Source organism: Lichenostomus cassidix, chromosome 4, assembly GCF_008360975.1.
Source record: "Lichenostomus cassidix isolate B80296 chromosome 4, HeHo_3.0, whole genome shotgun sequence".
NCBI classification, from domain to species: domain Eukaryota; kingdom Metazoa; phylum Chordata; class Aves; order Passeriformes; family Meliphagidae; genus Lichenostomus; species Lichenostomus cassidix.
Genome location: NC_139484.1, coordinates 7,129,793 through 7,142,005, shown reverse-complemented (window position 1 = coordinate 7,142,005; position 12,213 = coordinate 7,129,793).

The following is a 12,213-nucleotide window of genomic DNA, read 5'->3' as shown; positions in this document are numbered from 1 at the left end:
GAAGCTTACGGAGCCTTTGCTCAAGGTGGCAGGCATCCAAGTTGCTCAGTCATTGAACCTTCTCCCTTCTTCCACATGATATCTGGCTCCCAGAGTGCCTTTGACAGGTCATGCCAATCCCAAGAGGCAATGCCCAAGAGGTCTGGAAAAGAAGATGCTGAATCACTCACTCAGAATTTAACCTGACACAGACAGCTCCATCAAACCTTCGACAGCCCTTTTGTGCATGGTGCAATTAAAACATCTGGCACGGGCTGACAGCTTTACTACTGGGGTTTTTTTTGGTTTCTCCTTTGTTGCCTGTCCTCAGAGATACAGCACCGAAAAGGCAAATCCTGCTCATCACTTCAACCCCACGTCAGAGAGCTCTGCAGGCAGGTAACAAGCATCTCCTGGGCTATTTGGGGGCAGCCAAGGGCTTCACAGGGCCCCTCCTTTCCCCTTCGAACTGGAGTTCCCTTCCCACAAGACCTCCATAAGTCCCGTGGCCTGGAGTTCACAGAGATCATTTGCATGGGAGGGGAGTCTTTCCAAAGGCAGAGACTTTGGGGGTTGGGGTCTCTTCTGCTGAAACATGGGGTTGGTGGTTTGAGAATGGCCAAAGTGTGGTTGTCAGCCAGGTATCCTCCCTCCCTCCCTCTCTTCCTCCCTCCTGCTCTGCTCAATTGTGGCTTCCTCTGCCAGGCACCACAGCTTCCCTCACGAATTTTCTTTTGTTCAGCTGTTAAAATGAACTATTTCTCCCATTTTTTAAAATCAGAGATTCACTGGAAACATTTTAATATTTTAAAGCCCAGTCTGAGGCATATACTGAGCACTGAACGTACCAGCCCCGCATGCTGCACTCGGCAAACTGCTGAGCAAGTGGAAGAGGCTTAGCAGGGGAAAGGTTGAATGCCCCAAGTGCAATTGACCATATTACCTGCACTGTTTAGAGACCAAACACAGCATATCCAGTGTCTGACTCACCGTGTTCCATCTCTTCTCCAGTCTCCAGCTGATAGCTCCATCTCACTGACTGCCAGCAGTGAGGAATTTGGTTTGGCATGCTTTGAATCTGTCATTTCATCAACTTCCTCCTGCTGCTCATGTGTCCTTGGAGAAGAAGGGCAGCCTGGCACCAACCAGCACAACTCTTAACAGTCCAGATAGTGCAGCAAGATGAAGACAGGTACCTGGTTGTGCATAGAGAAGTCCTGGTGGGACATCCGGAGAGCTCTTCCCAAATGGCAGCATCCTGGCCAAGCCCTGCTTGGCTGTTTCTTGGAGAGAACACCCTCCAGAGGCCACATGTTTCAGGACATTCTGGGTGGGATCTGCCACAAGCCCCAGCTTGTCTGTGTGCTGTGAGGGAGGAGGCACTAAGCTTGGCTGTTGCCCACCTCCAGGGCTGGAAGGATATTTGGACTAGACTCTGTCCCCAGGATGAACTTCCAGAGGATGTCCTCAGGAGTGGTGCAAGGAGGAGAAGGCTTTGGGGGGCTGCAAGGCTCACTCCCCCAGGCTGCCCCACTGCCAGGGGGCCTGCAGGCAGGTTGCTGGGGCTGCAAGGGCAGGGCTCACCTTTGGGAAGGTGCTGGTTCCCTGTGGATGCAGAGTGCCACCTACTGAGCCACCACTCGATCCCGGCAGCACCCGGGGTTTTCCGGCAGGACACCCAGGCTGGGGCTGCTGCTCGGAGAGCCCTTGCTCTGGCTGTTCCATGAGGTTGGTCCCAGGGAACAGGGAGCTGCCACAAAGGCTGGTGAGCCCAAATGGGTGCAGCTTAGAGATGAGCAGGGAACCTGCTGAGTTTTCCCTGGCACCTGCCCTGAGCCAGACCTGGTTTTCCACAGGCTGGCAGTGAAGTGAGATGAAATGGGGTCAGGAGGTCGGCTAGCCCTCCCCAGGCCTTGCCCATCATTTTGAAAACCTTCAGCACAGCCTGGGCTCAGACAGCACCTGGCAGCACCCAGCACAGGTGATATTGCTGACAACTTTTTGCCCATCTGATCCCTGTCCATGTTTGTGGAACAGGGGGTGGCCAGAGGTGACTCATCTCTTCCCCAGCTGTGCCATGATGATCCGAGGCATAGGCATGGACTTGTGGAGGAGAAGTGACATCCATGCTGACAGCTGCCAGGCCTTGGAGGAGCACATTTGGACATCGTTTCTTCAAGGAGAGTCTGAGTGCCTACTGGGATCTTATCATTCACTCTTTACTTTTGATAAAACCCCTGAGAAATGCGTGAAGGGAAAGGAAGTACCTGAAATGCCATCCCATTAATTTTCTTCACTGACATCAAATGTTTATTTTGCAAGGGCGGGCACAGCTGACCTGGTGTTTGAACATGAGTTATCCTTTCTCATTCATCCCAGTGAGAACAGGTGGAAAAGGATAATGACTCAAACCAGAGTGGTGTCTGTCTGGGCAGCTCACCAGACTTTCACTTTGCTTGTGAGCTGCAGACACCACTATCTGCTGCTATCAGCAGCTCCCTCACAGGCAGGGAGGGAGCTTTGAAGTGAGGCATGTGTGACTCGAGTTCCTGCTGATGTAAATCAAGATTGCTGTAATAAAGAGCATGCAAGTGTATAGCCAGGGTATTGGGGAGGAAGGAAGGGAAAAGGCCTGGATATTGGTAGAGTTTGTTGACCTCTGAGACATGCAGGCGTTGAGCTGGCTGTGCCACCCTGCCGAGAAAGCCCTCAGCAAATGATAATTTTCTAAGATGGTGACACTGTCACTGTGCTTCACTCCTGAAGCAGAGATTGTATGAGGAAAACTTGTCCAGAAAGGGAATAATTTATGCACTGTTCCCCTGGGAAAGTCTGCCCAGTGCTCTGTGTTTTCCATCCCTCCACATTTGACTACAAAATCTTCTGGAGCACGTGTAAGAAGAAAAAAACAAAAAGAACAGAATCTGCTGGCCCTGTGATGACAAGGTTTTGTGGAACTTTCTTTCATTTGTATCAATACAAATGAAAAACAGTTCCTCCTGAAAATCTAAGGGGTATCTTCTCAGACAACATCAACTCCAGGGACCCCCTAATATCCCTGCCTAATCTGATGAAACATGCAGTGGTGCTAAGGAGTGTGAGGCTACCTAATCACAGCAGTGGGGTTTTACACTTGCTTTCCACAGGCTTTCCTGAATGGCAGGCAGTGGGGATCGTAGCCTGATCATTTGCAAAATGCCCTGTGCCGTGTTGTGGCTCCAGTTGCTGCCTCTCACTGGCCCCAGACAGAGTTCAGCAAGACAAGCTGGGCTTGGTTTTGCTTCAGGGCTGGGTAACATGCTGCAGGCCTGCCCAGGACAGCAGTCCTGCTACCTACTAGGAAGATTTTTGGGAAGTTGCCTGCTGTTAGCACACTGTTCTGGGCTTCAGCTGCTCTGCTTTTCACACAGTGTGCACTGTACAGCTCTTCTTTGACCAAACACATCCTCCAGCACTCACCCACTCGTTTTTGTGCAATGGCTCAATCTCTAAATGCTTGGAGGCACATCCTGACCCCACCAGTAATTTTAAGGGCCTGAAGCCAGGACCTTGGTGAAGCAATACTGGATTTACACTATAATGGGGAACTGTCCCTCAGCTAACAATCTCCTTCTCTAAAATACCACATCCTGACATGTCACAGAGCATTGAAAATTGCTGCCCTTTCTTCCATTTCTCGGGGGCAATTCACAGGAGCTTCTCCCAGGACTCTCTGAGGAGGGCAGGCTCATGGCTTTCCCCACGTGCACCCCAAGCCAGGCTCCCCAGTGGTACCTGAGTGCAAATTCACCCTTCTGACCCCTTTCTGGACAGAAAGGGGAAGGTGCTTTAGACAGGAATGTCTAAGGACACAAAGGCTCAGCTGTTGTAGCCAGTGCCTCTACATTCATTTACCTGGCAACATTACTGTAGCTCTTTACCTTCAGAATGACAGTGCTTCACCTGCAGTGCACATTATTTTACATATTCCATTTACCACACCGTTGTTAGATGAGCAAAATCATCAGATCATCTCTCTAACATCTCCAGGATTGCACAGTGCCTGGCAGAGGAGAGCACCCCGCTCATCACCTTCCAAAGGTGTAGGGAGCCACTGGATTGTTCTGCAAGTGCTCAAAAAGTCCTCATTCTAAAGAGAAAATAAAAAAATGTTTAAATGTGCAGCTGTGCTCAAGGTAACAGAAGCTGTGTGACTACTGTTTATTGAGTTTGGAGAACAGCCAGCTCAATCCCAGGATGCACTGACTTTGAGACCAGGTATAGTTATGTGGGCAGGATGGCTGCTGTAAAAATGATGCCTATATTTGGGAAAATAGAGGCGTTTTCCCCCTAATGTCTTAGAGACTGAGCTGAAAAAAAAGCCAGAGCAGAAATCTTCAAATTAAGAAAAGCCTTCCCAAACCAAAATGCCACTGTATGGTGGTATAGATGGAGTGGCAACAATCTGGGGTTACCTTTAAGGGACTTGGCCATGGAAGTCTGGCTGACCTAAAGTGTGTTGGTGCCGATGGAAGCTGCAGTAGGGATTCTGACTGAGTTTGTTATATTCCTTTCCTTGCCTTGGTGGCTGGAGTATGAAGTCACCTGGGAGATATCTATCACAGCTCATTTAACAGCACAGACCTGGTCAGCAAATTATACAGTACTGCCCGTTTTGTGGGAATGCAGCCTCACACGAGGACTGGGAGCATGTGACAGAGACTGTGATGTTTTCCTCCTGTGTTGCACATTATTTCCAATTGTGTCCAGAGTAGCAGAGAAATAAAGGACATGTGAGGATTGTTTGGGAATTTTCTCCTGAAGTGCAGCTTTAGTCTTTGCTTTTTGCTTTGAGATTTTCCTAGTGCCTTCCCATTGGTGAATCAGGCGGTGAATTTTCTTTACCTGTTTGGAATCATTTGGTATGTGAAGAAAGAATGAATCACAGGAGAAGCCTACAGCAATTAGAAACTCCTTTCCTCTCACCTTTGCCAGAGGTAAGTTTTTTCCCTAGAACAAAACCCAGGCAAGGCTTCCTACGCACAACAATGATTACGTAGATCACTCTGGATTTTGTTTTTTTCACAGGCTATGAGCAAGCAAAGAAGCTCAGGAGAACACTCCATTTCACAGGCATGTTTGTTATGCTCCCTTGGAAATCCCATTGTTTGCTGGTGGTGCCTGCTTTTGGCTACTGGTGCTGTGCCCTCGTGACAGCAGCTTCCTTGAGCAGCGCCAGGGTGCCAGCAAAGGGCCATGAAATTTGGGAAACTAGAAAGATGCTGCTGGAATCAGTCAGTCCTGGCAGCTGGAGCATTCGCGTCAGAGTGCTGAAGCTGGGGTCAGTGAGGGCTTTGTGAGCTGCTTCCGTCCGTCAGCAGAACCTGGGCAGGTAGAGCACCTGGTGTCCCCCCTCGCCTGTGTGTCACCTGGTGTCCCCCCTCGCCTGTGTGTCACACGTGTCCCGGCAGCGTGGGGCCAGCGCGTTCCCAGGACAGGGCTGCTGAGGCACCGCGTGACTAAGGGCTTATTTGCATAGCGATTGCACACTCACGCTGCGAAGGAGGTTCCCCAGGCAGAGGCTCATTTCCTCCTGTCGGTAGGTTTGTCTGCATGTAGGAAAAACCCTGTTCTCGAAGGCCTTGGACCCGGCCCAGCTTACACTGGCACATCCTGGCATGTTTGGGTCTGCCCAAGCCCGACTGCTGGGAGAGACATTCTGCCCCTCTGGAGCAAAACCCAGTCTCGGCGTTGAGGTGCCTCAGATACGCTGCTCCCAAAGCTGTGCTTCATTGACAAGACGTCCCAACACTCCTAAAACGTTTCTCAACATCACCGATGCACCAGTGTCTGCACGGCTCCTCTCCTTGCAGGCTCCACCCAGGATGTTTCAGCAGCAGCAGAGGTCTTCTTCAACAGGGAGGGAGAAACCTGGAGATGGCAAGTGCAGGGCTGAGAGCTCAAGTTGCCTGGAACTAACTGCTTCTGTGTAAAAAGAGGAAGAGAATTCAGTGGTGTTTGACTACAGTTAAATTATTTTAGGATTTAAAGACATTTTGTCTTAATATGCATGAAATAAACCACTAAGCATTGCAGCCAGATAGCCATTTTCCCCTCCCATTAGCAGGGTGTTGGCAAATAAAATAAAAAACACTTAAAAGGAGCTGAGCTGAAAAAAAAAATTGCACAAGACTTTATGAAAATTCAGAACTGGCCCTCCAGTGACAATTCAAGAATCACATTTCAAGTATCCTGACCCCTGTGAATGCCAAATTCTTAATTTTGCAGGTGTTAGGGGCTACACATGAAGCCACAGCGGAAGTAAACACTTTGTTTTGGAAGAGCATGAGGGGAGAGCTGAGGCTGCTTGGGGCACTCTTGGCCTAAAACGAGTGGCCTTGTGCTCAACCTTAAAATGCCTCCACAAAAGGGATTTTCATGTGGGGTCTGTCCCAGCCCCACTGCTGAACCCAGGATCCGTGTCCTCCCAGCATGTGCCCACAGGGACAGAGCTGTTATGCCTGTGCCTGTAGCCCTGGGGGTGGTTGCTCTGGTCCCTGCAGCCCTTCCCAAAGCCCAGTCCTGGGTCTCTGAGGTTTTTCAGCCTGACTGGACTGTGTCTGTCAGCCTGTGGCTGTCAGGTGCCATGTAGCCACCTTGCTGTTGCTGTGCTCTGCAGCACTACCAGGCTGGCTCTCCCTCGTCTGGCAATCCCAGAGCTTTGGTGCAGCAAGCAGGGCACAAAGGAGCCTCTCCCTAATGCCAAACTGCTGCTGGATATGGTGACTCCATGCTGTACCACGGGCAACGACCTGCAAGGGAGACAGACAGCTAAAGCATCACTTCAGCAGCAAAGAGAGGAGAGCCACAGGACAGCCTTCTCTGACACGGGGCTGCATCCCATGCCAGGAGAGACACAAACTGCATTTCCTTGCCACCCACCCTTGCCAAATAACTGCTGTGACAATCAGAGATCCCAGGTGTCCATCGGTGGGCTCAGTGTGTCAGGGCTGAGGTCATTGCCAAAACCCTGGGAGAGCATGGTGACTCTTGCATTCTCAGACCATGAGCCTGAGCAGCTCATTTGGAAGGTGATGAATTTGCAGGAAGGGCGGCTGTGGGGTGAATAAAATCTGTCATAGAGCTTGGCATGGCTTTCAGCTTCTGACAAAGGCAGGCTGAGTTCAGGGTACCTGCAGAGGTGAGGGATGAGGCTGACAAAATTTTCTTGGTGGCTGCACATCTCTGATAGCTGATGCTCACCTTTGGTTTGCAAGGAAAGGAAACTTTGCCATAAATATCAGGAAATTGAGTCTTGCATTAGTGATTAATCACTCCAAGGATAGGAGAAGCCTGCAGAGAACCTCTGCATTTCAGACTGGGGCTGAGCAAAGCCATGCACCTGCCCCTTTGGGAAGTCTGGCTTTGCAGCTTCCATTTCTAATCCAAACCAAACCAGGGTATTATGCAAAAAATATGATTATTTTATCCATGTTAGGGGTGGTGGTGCTCCCAATTTTGCATTAAGGAAACGCCGAGAGCCATAATTTCAACCTTTTTTTGGATGTACACAAAAATATAATTTTTCCTAAGCTCAGAATGTCCCCTGCCTTTTTCAGGATGAGCATAAAACACTGCTTTTCCACAGGAAATTTCCCAGCTAACTCCCCGTGGCCTGGCATAAACAAGGCAGGGAGGCCGTGCTCCCACTCTCCTCCATCCCGACGCCCGAGCCCCATGCCTGCCAGCATGGGATGACACTCCCGCCAAGACCTGGGGCTCTGGGAGTGTAATCTTCCAGGTGGCCACTAGATGGGAACGAAACCAGCGCTAGGAATGTCACGGGACGCCGAACCTGTCAGGAATACCAGCTGATGGACAGACTTTATTCTCCTCTGCTTGATACGAATTCATTGGAACAAAACAACCTGAGTGAGTTAAAAAAAGCCAACAAGCTTTGACCAGTGATTCAGGAGCTGAAATTAAATATCCCGGCTCAGTTATCACAGCAGAAAAGAGAACAAAATAAGTAGGTGAAGATGCTGGGAGAAAAAACAATCCTGAGTCCGACTACCAGTCTGATTTCTGACATTTTTCCTTCCCCCTTTAAATGCTCCTCTCCTCTTGGTGAGCTTTCACAGGGGCTGGGTGAGCTGACCTCGAATGAGCAGCAGGTGCCCTGATTTTGTGAGGTACTGAGTCCTCTTTCCTCCAGACTTCACTTCTGTGTCCTTCTTACAGTCAAAAGCCTCACCATCCTTTCTTGCCCTCACCGAAACTCTATTCTCTGATTTTCTGTCCACTTATTACAACTCCTCAGTCTGGTTTCTATCATCCCCCTCTCAGCAGTGACCTGAAGGCTCATTCTCGTGTTGCTGTATGTATCCAGATGGATATCCACTCCCATCAGCCAGTTTTCTCTCCTGAAATTAACCCCCCTTTCTCTGTACTGCAGAAATGACAGCAGCTCTGGGAGAGGCAGCTGAACTGGCTTCTCTTCCTCTTCATGTGGCTTTTCCAACTTCCTCGGCTTCCCGTTATAATGAAGGGCATCAGCAACCAGCCCAACAAACCAGACCAGAAAGAGCCACTGTCATAGGACCACTGGAAACAAATGTCCAAATGGTGGTTCCAAATTGTGACTGGTGCCTGTTCACTGTTGTATCTTGTCTCCTAAATTCCAACTGGCTTTTCTTATCAGGAGGCTGATGCCCTCTGGTGACTGGGTCAAGAAGGATCAGACTGGCATCCATCAGGGTAGGGTACAGAGATTTCTCAATATTTTTTTGATCAGTTGTCTTAATCTCCAAGTTTGCTGGGAAATCTTTTAATCATATAGGTTGGAATTATATCATGGGAGTGTTGGGGTAATTTAGGTTTGGCACTGGCTTTATTAAAATAATGATGTCTATTTGTGCAAGACTAAACTTCTACATTTATTGATGAAACACCTTCCATCCATCCTTCCTTTCATCCATCCTTTCTTCCCTCCTTCCATCTCTTCATTGGTCCACCCACCCATCCTTTCTGCAGCATAGACACAAAAGATGACTGCTACTGACCCAGGTCAGATATGTGATGAGTACATAACCTGTTAGTATTTCCAGCCCACTTAAGCTCCTCTCTCTCTCTCTCTCTCTCTCCCCTCCCTGAGCTCCATCCCTGCCCTTCTCACGAGCAGCCCCGGCATGAGCTGCCAGATGCACTATGCAATCTGAGGCTTGCCTCAGCGGGGGCAAGGACCAGTTGTCCAAACGTCCTCCGCCTGTGTGATGTAACCCAGGACAGTCACCGAAGCTCCCTCCAGCTCTGTGGCTGACGCACTCCGAGGAAACCCGCTGAGGGGGACGTGTGACTCACAGGGCACCGAGATTGCCCAAGACAAGGAGGCACGCAAAGGCAGCAGGCCTATGGAGACAGGAAGGTCAGCTCTGGAGCTGACTGCACCTCCATGGCAGCTGTCCTGTTGGCCACAGCTGCAGAGTGTACTAAAGCGGGGTTGCTTTTAAACCCGCGGCAGCCGCGGACATGGTGCAAATGGCAGCTCCAGGTTTGGTACCTAGGCTCACCACAGACACTGAAAATATTTGTCGCTTGGGAAATGATGAGGTGGTGAATGGCTTAAGTTGCCGTGAGGACCCACACTCTGATCTCTTTGCAGTTCTGTGGCTGGTGGCTGCTTTTGGAAAGGTTTTTCTTCTAATGCCCTCATAAAACAAGTCATCTGTGTAATGACCAGGGGAAGCATTAACACCAGTGATGTCTGCACAAGGGCAGAGCGTTTTGGAGAGTTTACAGTGAGCCTTCACATGAGCACCATCCTTCCACAGAGCACCAGGAAGGAGTTGTTGCTGTTGCTTTCTAGGTCAGACATCCTCAGGCCTGAAAACAGGCATCAGCTGGTCATTGCCTGAATCCCCAGAGGCTGAAATGGGTTTCAGATAAAATGCACAGACTGGTGGTCAAGAAGTCCAGGGCAGTGTTACCAAGAGGGCAGATCCGGGATGGGATAGGTTTGAAAAGGATGGGGAGATGTCAAACGGAGCACTGCTGCAGCTATGGGAGCTGTGGCTGCCCAGTCCTCCAGAAAGCTGCCAGCACAAGTGTCCCAGGCAGAAACTCTGCCCAGTGACACGGTGGTGGTCCTGAGGACAGGTTGATGGCCACATGTCACCTACCTGTATGATGGTGAGGTCATCAGGTGGGTTTCTCCAGCACCAGACTCTAGTCCCTGTCCCTGTTCCCCTTCCACACACCCCCTCTGCTGTGAAGCAGTTTGTCATGGGCAGGGAAGAACTGCCCTGGCAGGAGCCTGTAACACTCATGAGGAGGCAAAGCCATTGTGTCAGGAAGGCTTAGGCAGGGCCACCTGGGAGACACCCCACGGGTGCTCTCACCACAGGAAAGAGGCAGCCAAAGGTGACTCTGACAGTGGGTGGTGCAGGCGAGGAAGAGCTGCACCAGAGGGACAGAGGTGGTGCCAGCAGAAACCATGGAAAGAATGAGGGAGGTTCACTCTCAGAGACAAATTATTTGGGGTGTGTCTGCAGGACCCAGCTGTGTGGTTGCTGGACTGGCAATCTACATGCAGCCAGTACAAGCTGTTGAGGTGGCAGGCTGGTATGTGGCCCTAAGCTCTGCAGTTTCTCAATCATGTACAGGAGTGAGAAAAACACAGGTGCTGGAAGGGCTGCTGTGGGCTGGGAGTCAGATGAGCAACAGGATAGGTGGAGAAAGCCCAAGCCAGATCAAGACAGTCAGCTAAAAGTTAAGACAGATAAAAAACTCCAAACAAATCCTGCACAGGCCTGAAAGGGGACTATTCTTGTAAAATGTGTCTGACCCAAAGAGTTAAAGGCACGATAAACGCCAGGCTGCTGCTGTTACTGCAGTTGCAACCTTCTGTAAGAGCAGCAAGCAGCACATGGATCTGAGTGCTGCAGCAGAACGGCACATCTGCAGCTCCAGGGGCTGCTCAGGTCCCCTTTTGGGATTCTACTGCCAAGTGGAGCACAGGAGCAAAAAGGTGAGTGTGTGGGGGCCAGGCCTCTGGGCTGAATCTCTCCATGAGTCCAGGAAAAGTTTCTGGAGGATAAACAGGGACAGGCCAGAGTGGTTCACAGACAGGCAGGGAAGCCTGAGGGGAAAAAAGATGTGTCACCACATATCCTAACTGGGTCACAGCAAGAATGGAAGGAGGCTCCAAGAATCGATTTTTGCCGCATCTTTCCACAGGGAAAGGCTGTGTAACAATGAGGCTGTGGCTGGAGTTGCCATTAGCTGTCACCAGTTACCCAGCAGAACAGGTTCCTGTGTCACAACTGCATTACAGGAGAAGGAGAGAGGAAGTGAAAAGCTGAAGAGCAGCTAATAAGGGCCCTGTGACACGGAGTTAACCCAATTAACTGGGAATGGCCAGAAATCCCCTTCTAGTTCAGTGCTGAAGGGAGACATGAGGGCCCAAGCAGACCAGGGAAAACTTTGTACCAACCAAATTCATCTTAACCCTTGACCAACCTGCACTGAGGGCTGGGCAAGGACAGGTCTGCAGCACTGCCAACGAGCACTTAGGTTACCTCAGAAGGTGGCAGAAGGTAGCCACAGGCTATCTGCACAGATCCAGCACAGCGAGTGTAATCCCTACAGGATAACCCACTGTTGCACAAGCCAAGGGATCACTGCTCTCACACCCATGAATGCCCAACAACGCAGCCCAATGCAGCTCGCCTGGATGTCTGGCAATGGCCAGGAACGACGTAAAGGTTGGGCTTTTTCTCACATCTTCTGAAAGTGTGAGAAGTGATGGGATTAGCAGGGATGATTCAGGTGCTGCAAGAATCACAGGGAGCTGACACTTGGGGTGCAGAACTCAGTGGGCTATTTTATCATTTTAGACCAACAAGTTATCTATTTCATACCCAAACTCAAAAACTTTCCTTGCCCTGCTCCAAGCTGTACAATGGATACTGTGCCAGAAACTCTATGGGGGGGACTTGTGTGCTGGTTCTGAAGTAGCTTTTCTGCTGTAGCTACACTCACAGCCTGAGCTGCCATGTGTGTTCCGCTGTAGACCTATCAACTTGTGCTGCTGCCTCTCTGCTCAAATCCAAAATATAATCAGCACAACCTTCCTGAGGTTATGGATGAGCCAAGATCCATGCTGCTGTCACACAGTTGGATATGCTGCACTAGGAGATGTGCTTTAAGACTGCCTCCAGTTGTGCCAGTTAAAACTATCCATTGGAACTAAGGTGC